The 18,784-nt window shown below is 40.2% G+C and overlaps 1 long non-coding RNA gene across 1 annotated transcript; it reads left to right on the forward strand.

Moving 5' to 3' along the window:
- The first annotated feature begins 3,402 nt into the window (after positions 1-3,402).
- On the forward strand, positions 3,403-18,497 carry LOC146586623 (uncharacterized). Its single transcript, XR_014897782.1, has 3 exons — positions 3,403-3,734; positions 5,901-6,009; positions 17,205-18,497. It is a non-coding gene; the product is annotated as an uncharacterized LOC146586623 (long non-coding RNA).
- Positions 18,498-18,784: the final 287 nt, after the last annotated feature.

Genomic DNA, 18,784 nt, shown 5'->3' on the forward strand with positions numbered 1-18,784 from the left:
ACTTGAGGTTATTTTTAAACTTTGATGGGATCCAGTCTGAAGTAACTTTCCTGAAGATAGAAACTGATTCAAACTTTCTGTTTAGGAGCTCCTGTTCCTTTGTTCAGGAGTTTGGGTCTATATAAGCTAGAATAAGAACCACATATTTTCACACACCAAAATTGTCACTGCATTTTCACCAATACTGAGTAAAAGATAACAAGGAGAATATCCCAGCTAAATCACCAGCAGCTACTTGAGAAAGGCCTGAGAATACCTAGGTTCTTCTTGGTCTTGTACTGTAAGTCTGCATATACAGAGGAGGATGACAGAAAAGAACATCAAGTGAATCTGCAGCATAATTCAGACTTCCAAAAAATTAGAGGTATAATCAGGATCCGTCTTCCTGGGTGAAAGAAGGACCTTTATGTATTAAGGCAGAGGTACGCCTAAGTAATGTTGGGGGTTCTCTTGAAATATCTGAAATATTTCCTTACATCCTTCTCCTATTGTCTTCAACTTAATTTCAGTATTTTTCAAACTCACACAAAGACCAAGAAATGTCTTCTGTTTTGTGTTGCTAGTGTAACACCAAACTGCTTGGCTGATTATATAAAATAGAGATTTATGTTTTAGATGAGGATGCAATTGTCCAAAGAAAGTAAACAGACCTCAGAAATTCCTTCCTTCTTCTCATTTCCTGCTATCAGGGGCAGGAAATTATAAATTAAGTAGAAATACACTAATGTTTTGGATTACCAAAAACTCAGTTTCATTGCTACCGAACAATCTATTTGTATAGAATTAGGATTTATCTTGGAAAATGAGCAGAAACCTGTGTATAGCTTATTTTTTGGAGCAAGAGGCCCTCTCATTAAGAAGCATGCCTAGAGCGTCCTGAGGCTTAGCATGTAAGTGCGATGCTATCAGAAGAGATGACTCCTCACTTCACCTTGCCTCACCTCTCCCTCATCTCTCCTCGCCATCTCCTCTGCTCTGCTCTCTGGAAGTTTGGGAATTTACAACAAGGCCTTTTGTAGCATAGATAGGAGTAAAAATGTTTAAAATGTTTTTTTTAAGCTTTTGCTGAAGAAGAAGACTAACTTTCTTCTTTCTCAGATGTAGCTGTGGCAGATCTGTGAGAAATTTAATTTTGTAGTAAGTTGTTGGCTCATTCTTGACATAGGAGATGAGTCATTATACCCGTTCTGACAGTGAATAGACTTAATCCTGGGAAACGCAGTAACTGATCAAGGAAGGATTTTCTTGTTGCTGTTAATGACATAGCTGTATTAAACTTGACCTAGCCTGTTATTACTGTCAGCCTGTTTGAAAATAAAGGTGACTAAAAGTGGGGTGGGGAGTGAAAAAGAAAATCTAACAGGTTGCTGTAATCGTAATAATTTAAAAACACCTCCTCCAACCTATTAATTTTAACTTTTGGATTATGTGAAGTAGCCTAGAGAAAACATATGATTTATTATACTTGGCTCTTAATAAAATTGCACGAGTTAAAAAGAAAAAAAGTTATTAGTGTAATATAACTCTTCCATATAGGGAGGCTGACAGTCCCCTCTCCAAAGGCTACTTTGGAAACTGTGCTGCTAAACTCCACATGAATACCTTTGCCTGGCAATAGTCAGCATACAGAAAAATGAAGGGATGAGTTTCTCTAGAACCTCAAATGCTATGACCTCCACAAAGCAGTGATTTTTCCTGGCCACCCCTCCCCAGCTCTCCCCTCAGCACATGTGGATATGCTGTCCCAGGTGTTCAACATGTAGGTTTTTGTCTAATTTGTCACAGGCCTGGTTAAAGTTGCCATCTGCCAGCTGCTTTTTGTTCCGGAAGGAGAAATTAAATTAAATTCTTTACAGGCAGTGATACCCAGAGACCGTAGAAATGTCTGGGTAGTGATGGGTGGGGAATCTCCGGATTAGGTATTTGTCTTGGCTATTTGTTATGGAGGAGAAGGGGAAATGTTAAGTCTTTTAAAGGGGAAGCTTTCAGCTGGAATATTTGGAACATTTCTCATCAAAACGAGAAAGAAATATTCATGTGAGACATTTTGCCACACAAAATAGAGAATTATTTGTTTTTGTATCTATAGGTCTATTTGTGTATCCATGTATCCATGTAGTTTGGCAGAGGATACTGCAGATGACCACCCAGGGGTTATGGCCTTCACTGGAGACATGGAAATTTGTTTTGTTTCCAGACCAGAACTGGGGTGGCCAGAGCCCCTGGAGGCTCAGTGAATGACTGATCTGGAAACTGGTACTCACTGATTTGATATTTCTTCTCTGCTTTACTCTGAAATTGAAAGAGGAGGAATTAATACAAAAGAATAGAAACTGCTGGCATTCTTGGGAAATATGGTTGGCCTTTCAAGTTTGTAAGTTGTGCAGAACACTGCCTTCCTTACAGTAATCAACCTTAAAACCTTTCCTCGGAGAAGTATTTTGAATTTATTGCAGTCAGTCAGTACGTCTGTCATAAAGATAAGCATGGGAATTAAAATACCTATGTGGGTTATTATCTGATAAAACATTTCTTGGTTCAATAAACAGAATCAGAGTTACTTTCTCTTTGTTTGTCAGCTGATTGCAGGCTGAAGAGATAATGAGCACCAGGAAGGAGCCTAAACTGTGAACTTTTGCTTTATTGCATCAAACAAGCTCTGTTAACTACTCTGAACCTCCCCCTCCCCAGTTAAAAGCTGGATTGGAATTATTCCTGCATGCAAGCGTGATATTCCGTAGTACTCCTTACACTCAAAAGTCTAACCACTGAGCCTAATGACTGGGTATTACAATTGCTACTTCTTCCAGGGTTTGTAGGAGCAATCCTTTTGTTTGAGCCAGGCAAACATGGCTCCATTATTAATTTCCGAACAGTAAATTAGAGCTACCCTTTCAGCAAGGAGGTGTTTGCATTTCAGAAGGGTATTTAAAAAGCCATTGGGGCTACACCTACAATGAACTGGTATATGTGTCATTTATGGCTTTTTGCCAAAGATGATAAGGTTGTATTCAGAAAATTTCCACTTACCAAAACCTTCAAGTTTCCTGTAGAGAGTAAAATACTGCTGTTTTCGTTTGAACTTCAGTGTAGAAGTACAGTAGAAATATTTGCTGTGTGAAGATTAACCTCAGTTTTAAATGCCTATCATGAAACATAGAACTTTTTGTGAATTCAGGAGATACAGCTTCCTCTTTCTTCAATAGGTATGCAAGAGATCAGGTGCCTGAATCAGCTTCTGAGGCCCTATACAGCTGTTGAAATCTTTGTACTTGGATAAGCTCTCCCTATGAATTCATAATGATGTCAAACTAGCAAACGGTGCTTACTGTTTTCTAAAGTCACCTGGTGCATATTTACATTAGTGAAGAAGGCCTCTTCTGAATCTTGATCCTATACGTCATATTCTAGGAGGATGGTTTTATAAATGTGAGCTGAGCTGTGGTTAAGACACTGAGCCATTATCTGCAGGAGTATTGGGAGAAGAAGAACAAATGGCACAACATGAAGAGGGAGGAAGAAGAAACTGAGGGGTTCACAGACATCCTGCAGAGGCAAAGGCCCATGCCACACAACACAAGGAGAAAGGACAGCTAGAGGCCATGTGTGGACACGGGGCCTTAGAGACTACTGAACTGCTGGAGAAGCTTGGGACATGTGAGGAGGAACCAGCCACCAGGGGAGGCATCAGAGCCAGCTGAGCCTGCATCAGCTGTCTGCAGGAAGGAGAAAAGGTGGGTGAGTGATGGTCTCTTCTGCTGATCTGATCTGCTGTCACAGGGAGATTTCTGCTTGCTAGGGTGCTAATACAGGGTGTAGAGAGATTGCTGATGCTCATCTGACCTTCTGCCATTCATGCCTCACTCTAACCCGAATGGACACCAATAACATTGCTGGGGTGACTCTGAGCATATCTAGAGACTGCAGAGCACAGTACTATTTAAAGTCTCTATTATTGACCTGAGTGAGGGGTGGAGAGGTTTCTTGGAAAGTTTGCAGATAACACCAGACTGGGACAAGCAGTAAATGAACTGGAGGGCAGGACTGCTAGTTGGAGGGACCTGAAGAGGTTGGAGAAATGGGGCAACAGGAACCTCAGGGAGCTTTTTGGACATAGGCCAACACAATGCCTAGCCCTTTGGATGGACAAACCCCCTGTGGTGGGACAGGTAAGGGCAACCAGCCAGGAGCTCTGCAGGAGCAAAGGAGCCAGCAAAGCAGCCTCTGCACCTGAGGCCTCATGAGTGGGGCAGCAGGCAGGTGGTCTGGGGAAAGGACATTACCTGCCATCCAGCATGGATGACACTGCCCCTGGCAGCCGTCTTCAGGCTGGGGCTCCCTAGCATGGGATGAATGGTGCTGCATAGGGGTGAGTTGAGTGGAGGATCACCATGATGGTCAGGGCTGGAGTGCTAGGTGCAGAAGGAGAGGTGGAGGGAGCTGAGCTGGCTTAGGCAGGAGATGAGAAGGGGAGGAGGAGACCTTAGTGCCTGCTCTGCCTGATGGGAGCACACAGGGCTGATGGAGGTGCGCAGCAATCAGAGAGGGGCAGCGGCACAACCTGGAACATGGGAAATCCCTGTTAGACCTTAGAAGGAACCTTTCCACAGTGAGAGGGATAAAATACTGGAACATGGCTTGAAGAGGTTGTGGACTTTGGAGAAATTCAAATTTGACTCAACAAATCTCTAAGCAAACTGATTTAACTGAACTTCAGCAGAGAGCTGGAATAACTCCAGAGGTTCCTTCCAGTTTAAATTCTTTTGATTCTATGAAAATCATTTTGAAGAAAAAATGGTTGCATTTTAAAAATAAATGATGAACTTGTACAGATTTGTGTACACAGTTTTGAATTTTTCCTTATGTGCTTTTAAAAATACAAATTTTATCATCCCATTTGTACAAGATTTCTAGATTATGTACATATATAAAATAAATTGGAAGGCCATCAATTTAGCTTCTATATTGTTAAGCACAGTTTATAGTTTTCATTTAAGACACACACCAGTTATAGTAAACTGTGACATTTTTATTGTCATAGTAATTAAGACCATTAGTCATGGATCAGAATGAGACTTTGCAAGATGCTGAGCAAAAAGGTCTGAAAAGGCAGTCTATACCACAGGGAGCTTTTGAGCTCAACAGAGGTAATGATTTTATATTTTTAAGGAGATTTGTAGGTGTTTTTTTCTTTTCACTGAAGTTTAAGAGAGAAGCCAAATAAACAAGAGGGGTAGTTGATGAGCACTTGAAATGAAAGAACTGAAAAACCAAAAGTATGAAAAAATTTCTATATTAATACAAAGTTAATCCTGAGAAACTTTGCTAATTTGGCATCTCTATACAGGAAAAATCTCCTTTATTTATGTCAAAAATAAACCATGCAAGTAAAAAGTTTTGCTCTCCTTATAGTAGTAACTTAAATATATGACATTTTCTATAAAATGCAACTTAAAAATAATGTCTGCATCCCAGACTAAGTTACTCTTATGGAAATCCAGCACTGCTGAAGGAAGTCATAGCAAAGTATTGGGGAGCCTTCTTGGGTAAGGGAGACTGAGTGACATTTTGAAAAGTTTCAGATTACATAGATTTATTGCACCAAAAACACAACAAAATGTTGCACAGTGGTGGAAAAAGCACAAATATCCATAAATCAAAAGCAGAACAGACTTTATATAACTAGGTGGGCCTTTAACTTTTTCTTTTAACTGCTTTTTACTTTTTAACTTTTAACTATTTGAAATTGTGTTTCAAATAGATGTTAAGCCTTTTTTCAATGTTGTTTCTTCTGTATATTCTCCAAAAAAGAAGCTGTGTTTAAAAAGTCCTGCCTTCCTGTCCCCTCCGAGTCTTGCCATGGCTGCCTGTCGCTCATTTTACAGCCTCTCTTTCCCCAGCTCTGAGTTTTCACACAGAAGATGGACTCGGCGGTGTTTGGGACTGGCTCGCGCTGTTTTGCGTGAAGGCTGAGACGGTTTGGGACTACACCCTGCGCTCACCCCTCAGGTAAAGCGACGCAGCTTTCCAAGAACTGGTTCTTCTTCTTCCCATAACTAGACCGTCCTGGTCACATAGCACCGAGGGAGTGGAAATCTGACTCATCTTTTTTTACAGTTGTAGTTGCAAGGCTCTAACAAAAAACAGATGAGGGAAACATGCCCAAATATTTCACAAACTGAGCTGCTCTTCCCTGAGAGCCTTCCCTCCTTCCCCAGCAACAGCGTGCCTTGCTGCGGATTGCGCTATCTGCACAGGAGCGGTGCCAGGTTACCAGTGGTGTGGCTGAGTCAACYTCTAGCTGCTGAAGCCGTGCTGTATCTCTGTTACTGTATTTGGAACTGGTGAGGCTTACTAGTCCCAGTTCTAAACTCTGTCTTCCATGAAAAATGCTGTTTATTACTAGTTTATCAAGGCTGTTCCAATTGCTTCAGCTTTTGATCTGAAAAGCTTGGGGAAGGAGGTGTGTGAGCTGAAATTAACCCATAGTTCCTGTGTCCTAACTGAATGTTTTGTAACTAAGTAAGGATAKTCTTATTTTCTTTTTCCCAAGGAATTCCTTTAAAGATCAAGGCTTGCGTTTTTGATGACACAGCTCTATTTTTCTCCAAAACTTGTGGCTCCTGATTCAGTACTGTTGTGTAAAAATGTTTAAATGTACCAAGGAAATGATAAGTGTGGCTGTATGTRGACAGGAGGATATTTTCCAGTGGTCAGCAAGCAGCTTTAGTGAATCAGTCCGGCTAACCTGCTTGCACACGATAGTTACAATTCAAGAAAAAGAGAGATGATAGCAAGTGGTCTGTCTCTTCACTAAAATATAGTTGGTGTATTTGATTTTGTGGTTATGTGTGTGGTCATGACAGATAATTCCCAGAATTTTTACAAACAAAATTGTGGATTGCTTATAGTATCTAAGTCACTTAACGCAACTTTATCTGCTAGTAAAGAAGCATACTTGAAGAAAAATATACTTTCATTTTCCTCTGTTCTTGACAGGCTATATGCACGTCTTAGAGTAGAAGAAATAAAAGGCACACATAGCTGTCATCTCACTAATTTCTGTTCTTGTACATGCAAACAATTATATGTTGAAAGAAAACTGAGTTTTTCAGTGGAGTTCAGCTTTGCAGACATTTCTTCTGGCTTAGATGCAATAATTGGGCACAGAAATATAGCCTGAGTTAATGGCTAGAGAACTTTTGTGGCATGTTTGATTTCTAGTGGTGCAACAGATATTTGTACATAAGCAACTTGCTGCTTTAAAGTTTAGTTTATTTCCAGTATTTATTTTTTTTTAATTCCGACATTCCAGCACATTTAAAAATACATGTGTGCAGGTTTTTTTTAATGCATATGCTTAGTAGTTTCATAACCAACAACGCTGGTTGCTATTTATGTTCAAAGATGTTCTTAGTAGGAAGGCTGCCCCAACCAAAGCAGGTAAGAATTCTGCACACCACTGACAGAGAAGGGACAGCTGTATGACTAGAACATGAAGTAAAGGACAACTGCTTCTCTGGTGTCACTTTATACTCACTAGTGTATACACGTGACTTCTGGTAAAGGCAATCAGAATTGTGCTGCATATAGTTTTATAACTAGCTTTTCAGTGATAAGCTGGCTGAGCTAAGGAGCTGTTTTCCGCACAAAGTGCAAGGCCTGTGATGGAGCTAAAATCATTTTCACAGTACAGAGAAAAAAAGGATATGGTTATAAAATTCAAATGGGGATTTTATATACTGTAGGCCAGGTCTGTCACGTATCTACAAGAAAAAAAACCCTCAGCCCGCTCTGCCAGTGGGTGTCTAACCATAATGGGATGTTTGTTCAGTCACTAAGGAGACATTTTACATATTTGAAAGTGGTCCAGATTCATATTTCTGTCCCTCTGCTTTTAAGAAGGATGTTTGGGAACTGTATTTGATCCAGACTAACTCTTAGCTAAGTTTGTTATTAAATATCTTTCTTTAATCAAGTACAAGATCTATAGCAGGAAACATCTATTAAAAATGCATACTTTTTAATCCTCTGCTCTCCACCCATTGCTAGATATCCTTGTCTGGCTGGACACTGCAAGTAAGATCTTTACCTCTCAGGGCATAATTGCTGGGAGAGAAAACATTCCCTTGAGAATAAATAGGATGCATGAGTGATGCACCAGTTCATATTTCTCCTTAAACTACGATGTCTCTTCCTGAACAAATGACCCTTATATGGTAAAGATGCAGCCTGTTCTTCTGGCCCTGAATTTTTGGAAGCATCAATTCTGTGTTTGGTACTAAGATGTATGATTTCTGGAACATCAAATTATTTCCTCTTTAATCTGTAATAAATGATGAGTCTGAACACGGTGCATGTTTACTTCATGCTCATTCCTGAAAGAGACAAGAGAAAAAAATGATAAACCAGACAGTCTGTTGTTCTTGCTGCTATTGCTGTCTATAAGACTTCCTTTTCTTTTACAGCTGTTAGCTGATGGAAAATTCCTGTTCAGTGCAATCAGAAAGAGCCTTTTAGTTATTTTTGTGTACCTGTTCCACTGAATTCAATAAGCAGTTGCCTACCTGCTGAGAGTTGTTAAGAGGCTTTAAAAAAATCCATCATTTACTAAATTCCATGACATTGAARTCGGCAAAAATTGTCTAGACCCAGACTTGATTCAGTTCAGTTGTATAAAATGATTTTCTAGAATTACTAGTCTGAGTTACTCTCATCCCACAGAGAGGAATTAATTGAACATGGACATTAGAGCTGAAGATGACACTTTTTAACTGAGACATAGTATAGTATGTGGTGTGGTAGGGTTTTCTTCTTCTCACTGTCTATTACACCACTTTTCAGCACACCTGAGATCTGTTCCTCCAGCTTTTTCCCAATTAAATTAGATTTTGTGAAGTCAACAGTACTTCTGTAAGTGGGAGCATTCACAGTGGATTTTTTTGAAAGATAGGTTCAAGGACAAGGGCAAAACTCCCAGTGATGGGCTGATGGGAACAGGAGCCACCTGCACATCAGCCTTGTGAGACAGCAGCATCACCTTCTGTGTGGCAGAAGAGACTGCCACCTCCCTGAGAGACCTAGGGGCAGGCTGCCAGATAAAGCATTTATCAGAYGTGCACTGAGGTCTGAGCTGCCCTTGGCTTGGCTGAAGAGCACGGTGCAGTCTGTGAACAGCCGTGTTCATGAGGTGTTACATGTTGTCGGACTTTCTCTGGACAGGGCCCGGTAGAGACCTGATCGTGCAGTCACTGGGGCCAGGGGGTTTTTCTAATAGCTGCAGAGATTGCTTGGTCAGGTGCTAGGTATGAAACTAGAGGTCTGGTTTCTTACCAAAGTGTGCAGTATCTCGCATGACAGGCCATTTGTGCACATGTGAAGGAAGCGGGAACGTGTAAGGACGTGCCTTTATGGAGCACCTGGGCGCTGGAGTGACTCCAGGGGCGACTCTGCTCATTGGCGCTCTGTGAGGTGAAGGTGTTTTAGAAGTTATCTGTTGGGACTCCTTTGAATCTAAAATGCCGAGAGTCAGGAAGACACACGAACTGATTCTAATGAAAGTGTAATCCAAGCTGCTGTAAACCAGGTTTTTCTGTGTGGTGTTTATTCATGGAAATATTTGTTAGTTGTTATTATATATGCTGTTTCTTTCAAGTCTTTCAGCTTTGGGAACCCCAGATATTTCTTCTGCTGATAAATATTAAATTAGAAGGCAGGCACAGTCTGACTAAGCCTAATGGAGAAACAATTTCCTATTCCTCTTTAAAATTTTGCAGTTTATTTGTTTTCACTTTCTGCACTGAAACAGAAGCCCTTGACACTCCAGGGATCTTTGTGCATAAGCTCTGCTCAAATCCAAAGAAATGGCTCCTATGAGAGGTAGTACGTGAATTTCAGGAGGAGGTTTCAGTGAACTGACCCTTTCCAATTGCGAAAGGTCTCCCAATCTACTCTAAACTAGATAACTGGTAGTGAAAATATTTACAGCTAGTGTAAGGTGAAGGCTTTTCAAGTGCATTTGACATTGCTCCTATTAGTACGAGTAAAAAAAAATATATATTTATTGTCATTCTGCATACCTTTTTGCTTGTGTTACTGTTAGTGTATTCACACAGCTGGAACAATTTTAGGTGTCTCTTATGATTTTTTTTAGTCATAAATCCTACATCTCTAGCACCAAAGATGTTGAGTTTTTGGTAAATAAGCCTCTTTTCCCTGCACCTTCTCAGTCACATACTTAGAAATTTACTTAAAACTTATCTGTAAAAAGTGGGCCTGCAACTGAATATAAAAAAAAAAATGGAAAAAAAGTTGCATATCTATGCAAGTGGAGTAACTGCGTACATGTATGTAAATGGAAGATTGAAAGTTTCTGTAAATCTGGCCATCTCTGAGGCAGAAGCCTGAGGCAGCATGAATGTTATATAGGTTTTCAAGCTCTTCATGCCCTTTGGTTTGAATCACACCCATCATCTTCTGCAGTCAAGTGCAGGCTTAACCTTTTATACTACACACATGCTGCAGAACTGGAGGTTGATTCATCTTTGAAAGAAAAATCTCCCAAGGCAAAGATCTTTTATCATACTATAAAATAGCCCTGTGATAAAATCTATACTACTTAACCTTGGGACCATGATAATGTCCACATCATTAGTGCAAAGTCTAAAAAGATTAGGAAAGTGAGTACGTCACATAACTTGCTAGAAACGTTCAATCCCTTGTGAAGCAGCATAGTTTCAGTTCTAGTGCTGCTCCTCTCCTTCTTCCACGCTGCCCTGTCTGCACCCTGTGTAGCAAGTGGCAACTTGATGTCTTTGTGTGTGGTGACCTGGTTCCTGCCAGCTCCTTGCCCTGCTGCTTTCTCCTCCCTCTCTCCCAGCAGCAGTGTGTTAAGAAAATTGCTAATTCATGTATGCAGTGTTACAAGGGCAGGTTCAGACCAGCCTCTTCCTTTGCTACTGACCAGCTGAACCTGGATTGCAAAGTGCATTGCACATGCACTGCTACGGACATCACTGGGCATGTTTTCCTGTTTTTCTCTTTACTGCTGGTGAAGAGTGACAGCAGAGAACAAACCTGAAATAGAAAAGGCTTTGGGAGCAGCTTGTTCAGGCCTATCCTAAAGAAAGCAGAGCACTTGAACAGACAGCCTGGCCTTAACAAGTGCCTTAATCACTCACAAAAATACAGTCTCAAATTTTCTCTTTTCCTCAAGGGCTGATGTCTATTTCAAACAGGAAGAAAATACCTGTATGTCTTCTATCTGTTTAAATATTGAAAAATAAGGTTAGTGAAAATTAACTGATTTTAAGCTTGCTGAATTAAACTTATACTACTGTATTTAATCATCCAGTAGAATCAGCAGAATTATAACTGGAGCTGATTCCAGAAACCCGTGACTTAAGAAGACGGTGAAATGGATATTTCAAGGATCAGTCAAGTCACATGCCCAGCCAAAAAAATTTAATGGTCCCTTCCCATAGACCGCATATACACTATTACTTATACAGACATGCATGCAGTCTGGGTGGCAACTTCTCAGAACCTGATAAACAAAAAATACTGTCTTCTCCTTTTCACAAAATAGAAAAGGAAGAACATAAGGAATGAGAAATGTTTTTCCCCCTAAATCATACTGTTCTCTGGAATATCACAACTTGTAGTTTATTTACAACATTTGTAATTGGATTACAAATCTGTATGTTCCCCCAAAATAAAAGAATAAGATGAGTAGGAAATGATCTGTTCTAACCTGTCATATTTTCCTTTTTAGTATTAATCTGATTGCTCCAAATTTATTCAGGCCTCAGATGTTCTTGGCTGTATCCCAYAACCTAATGAGAACTGCCAGTCTCTCACCCACGCATAGACTGCATGCACCCTTTCAAAATTTCCTAAAATACTCTTGGACATGTACTGCCRGAAAGATATTGGGGATTCTGCTCTTTTTGTGTCTTAAGAAGATAAATGACTGCCTTGCTGACTGCACTAAGGCTGTAAAACAGAGTAATTTAGAAAGCCCTGATATAAATCTATTTTAAACTGTAAAGATTTGAAGTTTATCCTGCTAGAGAAAAGCAGTTTAGGTGCCCTAGACTTCCATGAGACAGAGGCATATTTCCCATGTAATTTGGTTATGGATTGCAAGACCCCATTTTTCTTGTTCTCCATTTCCAAACACATGAAACACCTGCCTACCACTAGTATTTTCATCTGGCTAGGCCAGGTTGAGAAATTTTGGGTGAAATCAATTAAATAACCCTTGGGAGTGTGCACCAAGTTGGAATGTGTTAAGGTTTCACCAAGAAAGGAAACACCATTTATCTATAGGAAGGATAAAAAGGGCTGAAATCCTTCAATCCTAGCAAATGTCTCTGGCCTACTTTTTGTGAGACAAAGACTTGCAATTGCGCTTTGTTTCAAAACCAAAGACGATCTTCTTTTCATGGAGCTCATGGTGGTGGTTAACACAGGATTCCTCAGTGACTCACCAATGCCTTGGAGTGGGGGAAGTCTTCAGCACAGGACTCATGCCTTCAACATCTGAATTAGAAATAGCTTTACACAAAGCAGTTGGTTCCAAGATGCAACAGTTAGCTGAAAAAAGGCAGTGCCTGGMGGCAGTGTTTTAGCTTTTGGTGCCAGCTAGCTTGGAACCATTTTGATTTGTATTGTGACTTATGAGCAACTGAGGATAGCTTAAGAGTGTGATATCTTGATGCAAGGAGGGAGGAAGTTGAAGGCAAATTGGTGAATGATTTCTCACTGATCTGCCATTCAAGAATTGGACAACAGCCAAAAAGCAGAGATGAATCCTGTTAATATCTGTACGAAAGAGATGATAGTCAAGTAACTGTTGTCCTGACTGCTAACAGTGAAGTGTCTACTTACTGACATGAACAGTTTGAGAAACCGTTTGTGACAGTAAACAACAGTAAGTATTTAGGCATTTACTTGATAGTAGTGTATGAAATAGTAAGGAATACAGTAGCATGTTTCCACCATCAACAAAGCATACAACTGSAGCTCAGCCATATAAAGCCCCTTCCCTGTCTTCTTGCAGAAAAGAAATGTCCTGCTGTTTCTAGAGATGAGAAATGACAGACTCCATGAGGTCTTATGTAAGGCTGGAAGAGGGAAAGTGAGGAGGCAGGATCCTGGCTCTCTTCAAGCCTTTGAGGACAAAGGCATGCCGGTAGAACAGTGTGTCAAATGTTGCTTCATTGTGCTGGGCTATTCCCCTTCTGCAAAGATAGGGGCTCTGAGACTCACTKCATTAATTAACAGCTTCCCCAAAGATGGGTCAATAAGAGCAGCATTGCAATCTAGCTTTTATTGGGTGACTGCAGCTTAGCTTCAATACCATTGAATTTGACAGACCACAGCTGGAAAGAAAGTAGGGCAGCAGTGCATGACTCTGGGTCAGTGGTTGTACTTGTTCCTCAGATATGCATTTGTTTAATCTCAGAGGAGGAATTACTATGTATTTCTCAGTAATGAGAACCTAATCTCTCTCTGCTCTGATTTGCTGCAGGTGTGTACATGTGCATCTCTGTGTTATATAAAAAAGCCTTTGATTTGATGCTGGTGAAGTCAGTGTGCTTGTCAGAAATACTGTCACTTCAGTATCTGATCTGCTTTTCACCACCTTTCTCCTGGTGTTGAGTAGCACAAAAAAATCTGTGTGTACCAGGAGAGCTAAAAGAACAAGACCTTCCCCAAGGTGAAGGAGAAACTGTGGGGATGTATTAAGATGTTAAGGATTAGGGAGAGTGACAAAGGGAGGTAGAAACTGAAGTGATGATGTTCCCAATGGGTATGTATATGGCCATCTGGAGGATATTGCTGCTCCGAACACAAGGAGCTAATCCTGTCGTGAGATCTAAGACCATGCTCATCTTTGAATAATCAGTGACTGTTGCCTGGGTAAGAGCTTCTTGGTTCTCAGTATTATACTCTTCTGTGGTGCAGTTACGACCTGTTTTTCTGAAAAAAATAGTAAGCGCTTTAATAAAATGTATTAATGCTTTTCTCATAATGCTTCATGATGTTTTAGGTAAAATGTGATGTAGAAGAGTAAAATATGAAACATTAAGTAACAGAAGTTTTCTATACTTAAGCCTGCTACAAAAATTCCTAAGAAGGTAACATCATTTTTAACTATGAAGATTAATGTATAGAAACACAATTATCTTGTGCTTTAAGAAAGTCACCAGGTGGCTCAGAATAGAGAATTAGAATTTCACTAAAAATTGAGCACAGTAGCAAAGCTGTGAAAGAATTTTGTCTAGATCTTAGTTAATGATCTTTGGTAGTATATATATTACATATTTTATTTTAAATCAGTTTAAATAARTTTCCTCTCCTTTACTTCCTCTATATATATATAACATGTAAAAAAAGAACAAACCTGTTTTTCACCGCAGCAATGACTCTTAAGTGTACAAACAAGTGTTCTAAGTAGCACTATATTTTTATTGCAGCGTGATGTCAGCAGTTGTGTTGGATATCACTATTCTAGAATATAAACAGGATTTAAAATATCAGTTGGTCTCATATACCAAGGGAAATATGCTTGTAATGTGAAATAACATGTTTCTGTATCCTTTATAATATAGTATTCAGTAGCTCTGGTTTGAAGGGTCCTCCAACTTCTGTCCTTTCACCTCCCCCCCCCAGCTTTGATTCATGAAAATTTGTTCTGGTTAAGGAACTAATAGAAAACTAAGATGAAACTTAGTATAAGTTTTTGCCCTATGTCAAGATGTACTCAACAGGTCTTTATGTGCCTCCTATCAAAAATCATGAATGTTTTGGGACTTCCAAAGTCCTACGCACCTGAGGACAAACATGTTACTTCTCCATTACTGAGATTCTGTAAATGCTTCATTACACTTACTGTTACCATATCAGAGACAACAATGTTTAATAATTCCGTGTACAGTGCAGTATAGAATTCAAATTATGAGACAGGCACTAATTCATTATCTTTAACATTTTACTCAGAGGCTGAAGTTCCTTCCACATTTTCTGTTCAGAATAGGATCTGTTACGGAACTCGTTATTTACTGTTTTGACAACTGTTTTACAAAATGAGCTCAGTTAATGAGAAGAAAGTATTTTTAATGGCAATTTCTGTAAACCTGAATCAGGAGAAGGGTGAGTTAAGACTGATTCTTTCTTCTATGCATAGAAACATGTTGAATTTGAGTGTTTATAACAGCCATGAATCAAGCTGTCTGCGAACTATGACTCCCACTACAGTTTTTGTTTTGCAGTAAGTGCACAGTCTAGAACCCCGTAAACAGTCAAGAACAAGACAAAAAACAGTCCAGATTATGTCGTGATGATTTAGAAAGTTTGATCGGTGGTGCCATTCTGTCCCCTCATATCAAAGGGAGTTTACCTGTGATTTCATGAGTCACATAAAAACTTAATGTTTCATATTTTACTCATTTACAACACATTTTACCTAGAACATCATGAAGTATTATGAGAAAAGCATTAATACGTTTTATTTCGGCGCTTACTATTTTTTCAGAAAAATAGGTCATAACTGCACCACAGAAGAATCTAATACTGAGAAGCAGCAATGGCCCCTGGGTGGCCATTGAACACACTTGGACTCRAATACTCAATTTGCCTGCTTCCACTTTAGACAGACGATAGGTTTGACCCGGGAGACACCTTGGTGGTGACATCTGTATTGCCTAGGGGACATTGGATGAGACAGGGAAATGGTTTTATATTTAAGATTATAACATGACAACTAAGTGAGGTTTAACCTTCGTGATTTAAATGACAGGAGTGAACAGTTGTTCGACAAAGGCTAAGCAGAGAGTTAGGGCAGAATGAATTCAGGGTTTTTTGACTACTGAATCCGCTGTGAGTCTACCAGGGAGCTGTGCCTCTTAGGTCTGTGAGCAAAGTTTGTAACTGGATAGGTTTGCATATTGGATGGAGTTATAAAATGTAGATGTATTGAACTTTCTTCTAGGCATGGAATGCTCACGTGCTTTTAAAAGTAAATTTACTTCCTGGAGAGCATCTCCTTCGGTCTGTGTGGGAAGGCATCAGTTGCCTTGCATGGCACTGCAAGTTATAGGAGTAGGACTCAGTCCTTGACTTTGCTTCAGACATCCTTGTAAGCTTCAGCACTTCATCTCTCTGCTTTTATTTTTTAAATCTGAATGTGGAGATCATGCCATATCCTTGTTTTGCAAGATAAACAAAATTGGTTGCATAGGTCTTCTGTGATATGGGAACATAAATGTATCCAAATTTGGGTAGAACCCAGCTGTAGAGCTTCCTCTCAGCACAAATTTTATGACAACAACAATGAAAAGAAACTCCTTTTCAGATGAAGATGCACTATAAATAGTTTTAAAATAAACATTTTACATTTGTACCCTTTAAATGGATTTCTATTAGTTATTAATATTACTGTAAGCTTTTCTGACAGTATATGATTAGTTTTGTTCACCTTCTACTATAGTTTGGCAGTATTTATTGGGTAGTCTTTTACATTATTGAATAGTCATTAGAATTTAGACCACCTTTTGAATAGCTTTAATCAGATCTATTGACTTCCTGATTGATAAGCAATGGCTATATAAGCATTCTTTTCATACCTCTCTATTGCCAAATAAAACACTGTGGTTAAAAGGAAAAAATTGTAGGAATGTATGAAGCATTCTCAAGAAGAAAAGAAATCTTTTCTCTGTTGTGTTGACTGGAAGGGCAAACTATCATTCGTGTGCATAGAACCTCTTATTCTAAAAATAAAACAAAGTTTGAGATTATCTCTTAACTAGATAATTAAAAAGGAAAAAAGAAAACCACAGGAATCTTCAGTATTAAACTCAAGATGGCCTTTAGATGATTTTAGAGGACAGTCTGTTATTTAGGTGTGACTCATATTCCTGTTTTATTGATTTGTTCTACTATTAAAATGTATGCAGGCATATACTCTTCGGGAACTCGTTTGATACTTAGCAGAAATATTTAAAAACATGTGCCAAGACATAAGATTTTGCCTCCACTATTCTTTCAGACTTTCAGCTCTYTAAAAGAGAAGATATTTTAACAGATAAGGATCACTGCATAATGTATTTATCTTTTCTAGACTAAATAAGATGCTTTCCTACGGACATAAAAAAAAAAAAAAAAAACTTACTAAATCAATCCCATAATTTCTCTTACAGGAACTTACAAGAGGAAGAAGAATGGTAAGTCTGACAGTGCACCAGCTGTGACGCTATCACTCCAAGTGACTCCAAAAGGCCATAGCTCAGTCACATTCCTGGGACATCTCTAGTCTGGGCAATCTCCAAATGGAAAAATGATACTCCTGTACGCTGACTCTTTTTTTAACCATATTCAATTATACAGTTCATTCCATAGACTTGACTATAGTATAAGCTACCAAACACTCACATTACAGGAGCACGTTTACCGGTTATTTGGGCAAAGTAACCATTTCAGATGAAATGTTCCATCCTGGGTTATTCCAGCTAGAGTATTAGGCTCAGTTTTTGCAGGTAAGATTTGCCCTCAGGCCATCCAGGTCCCTGGGCCTGCTAGCCTGGTCTGTGGGAGTGAAACATTAGGGCAGTTAGGGACACACCAGTCCCCAGGACCAGAYAGGATGTGTCTGAAGGAGCTGGCTATGCCATTGTAAGGCTGCTCGATTCCATCTTTCATGACTTTGGCTTTTGATGATGAGAGAAGGGCAAATGTCGTACTTGTCTTTAAGAAGGCAAAAAGAAAGAGGATCCAGGGAATCACAGAAGAGACAGCCTCGCTTCAGTCCCTGTAAAGCTGATGGAGCAAATCCTCTGGAAAATCACTTCCAGCCACTGGAGGGACAAGAAGGTGACTGAAAGCAGCCAGCACAGATTTGCAAAGGGTGAATCCTGCCCAACCAACTTGATTGCTTCCTATGGTGACATGACTAGTTATGTGGACAATGGGAGGGCAGTGGGTGCATACCTTGGCTTTATCAAGGCTTTGGCATGCTCTTCTGTAGTCCGCTTTCTGCCAGTCAGTGAGATATGGGCTGGATATGTGGATGGGTGGAAAATTGGCTGGRTTGCTGTGTTCAAAGGGTTGTGATTTTCATATGAGGTCCAGCTGGTGGCCTCCAATTAGTGGTGTACCTCAGAGATTGCCCTTGGGAGCAGTACTGTTTAATGCCTTCATTAACAACCTGGATGATGGGATGGAAAAGTCTATTGGAAAGTCTGCAGATGACATCGAAGTGAGATAAGCAGTAAATGAACTGGAGGGCAGGGCTGCTGGAGAGACCTGGACAGCCTGGAGAAACAGGTCAATGGGAGCTAATGGAGTTTGCCAGAAAAAGGCTGATATAACATCTGGCCCCTAGGATGGGCAAACCCCCTACAGCAAGACAGGCTAGGGCCGACCAGCCAGGAGCAGCTCTGCAGTAAAGATCTTAGGGCCCTGGAGGGACAGAGTTCTGCCGTTCAAGGGGCAGCAGCCCCCAGACCTGGAGCTGTGTGAGCAGAGCAGCAGCCAGAAGGTTTGGGGCAGGAGGCTGTCTCCAGGCTGAGGTTCCCCAGCATGGGAAGGATGGTGCTATGCAGGAGCGAGTCCAGTGGAGGATCACCACAACAGTTGGGGTGTAGTGCCGGGCACAAGAGGAGAGATGGAAGGAGCTGGGCTGGCTTGGATAGGAGATGAGAAGGGGAAGGGGAGACCTTAGCGCTGCCTGTTCCTGCCTGATGGGAGTGCACTGGGCAGACAGAGCCACGCTCTGCCTGGA

The sequence above is a fragment of the Rhea americana genome, unplaced genomic scaffold (genome assembly GCF_003343005.1).
Source record: "Rhea americana isolate MKP2758 unplaced genomic scaffold, rheAme1 scaffold_67, whole genome shotgun sequence".
NCBI lineage: Eukaryota > Metazoa > Chordata > Aves > Rheiformes > Rheidae > Rhea > Rhea americana.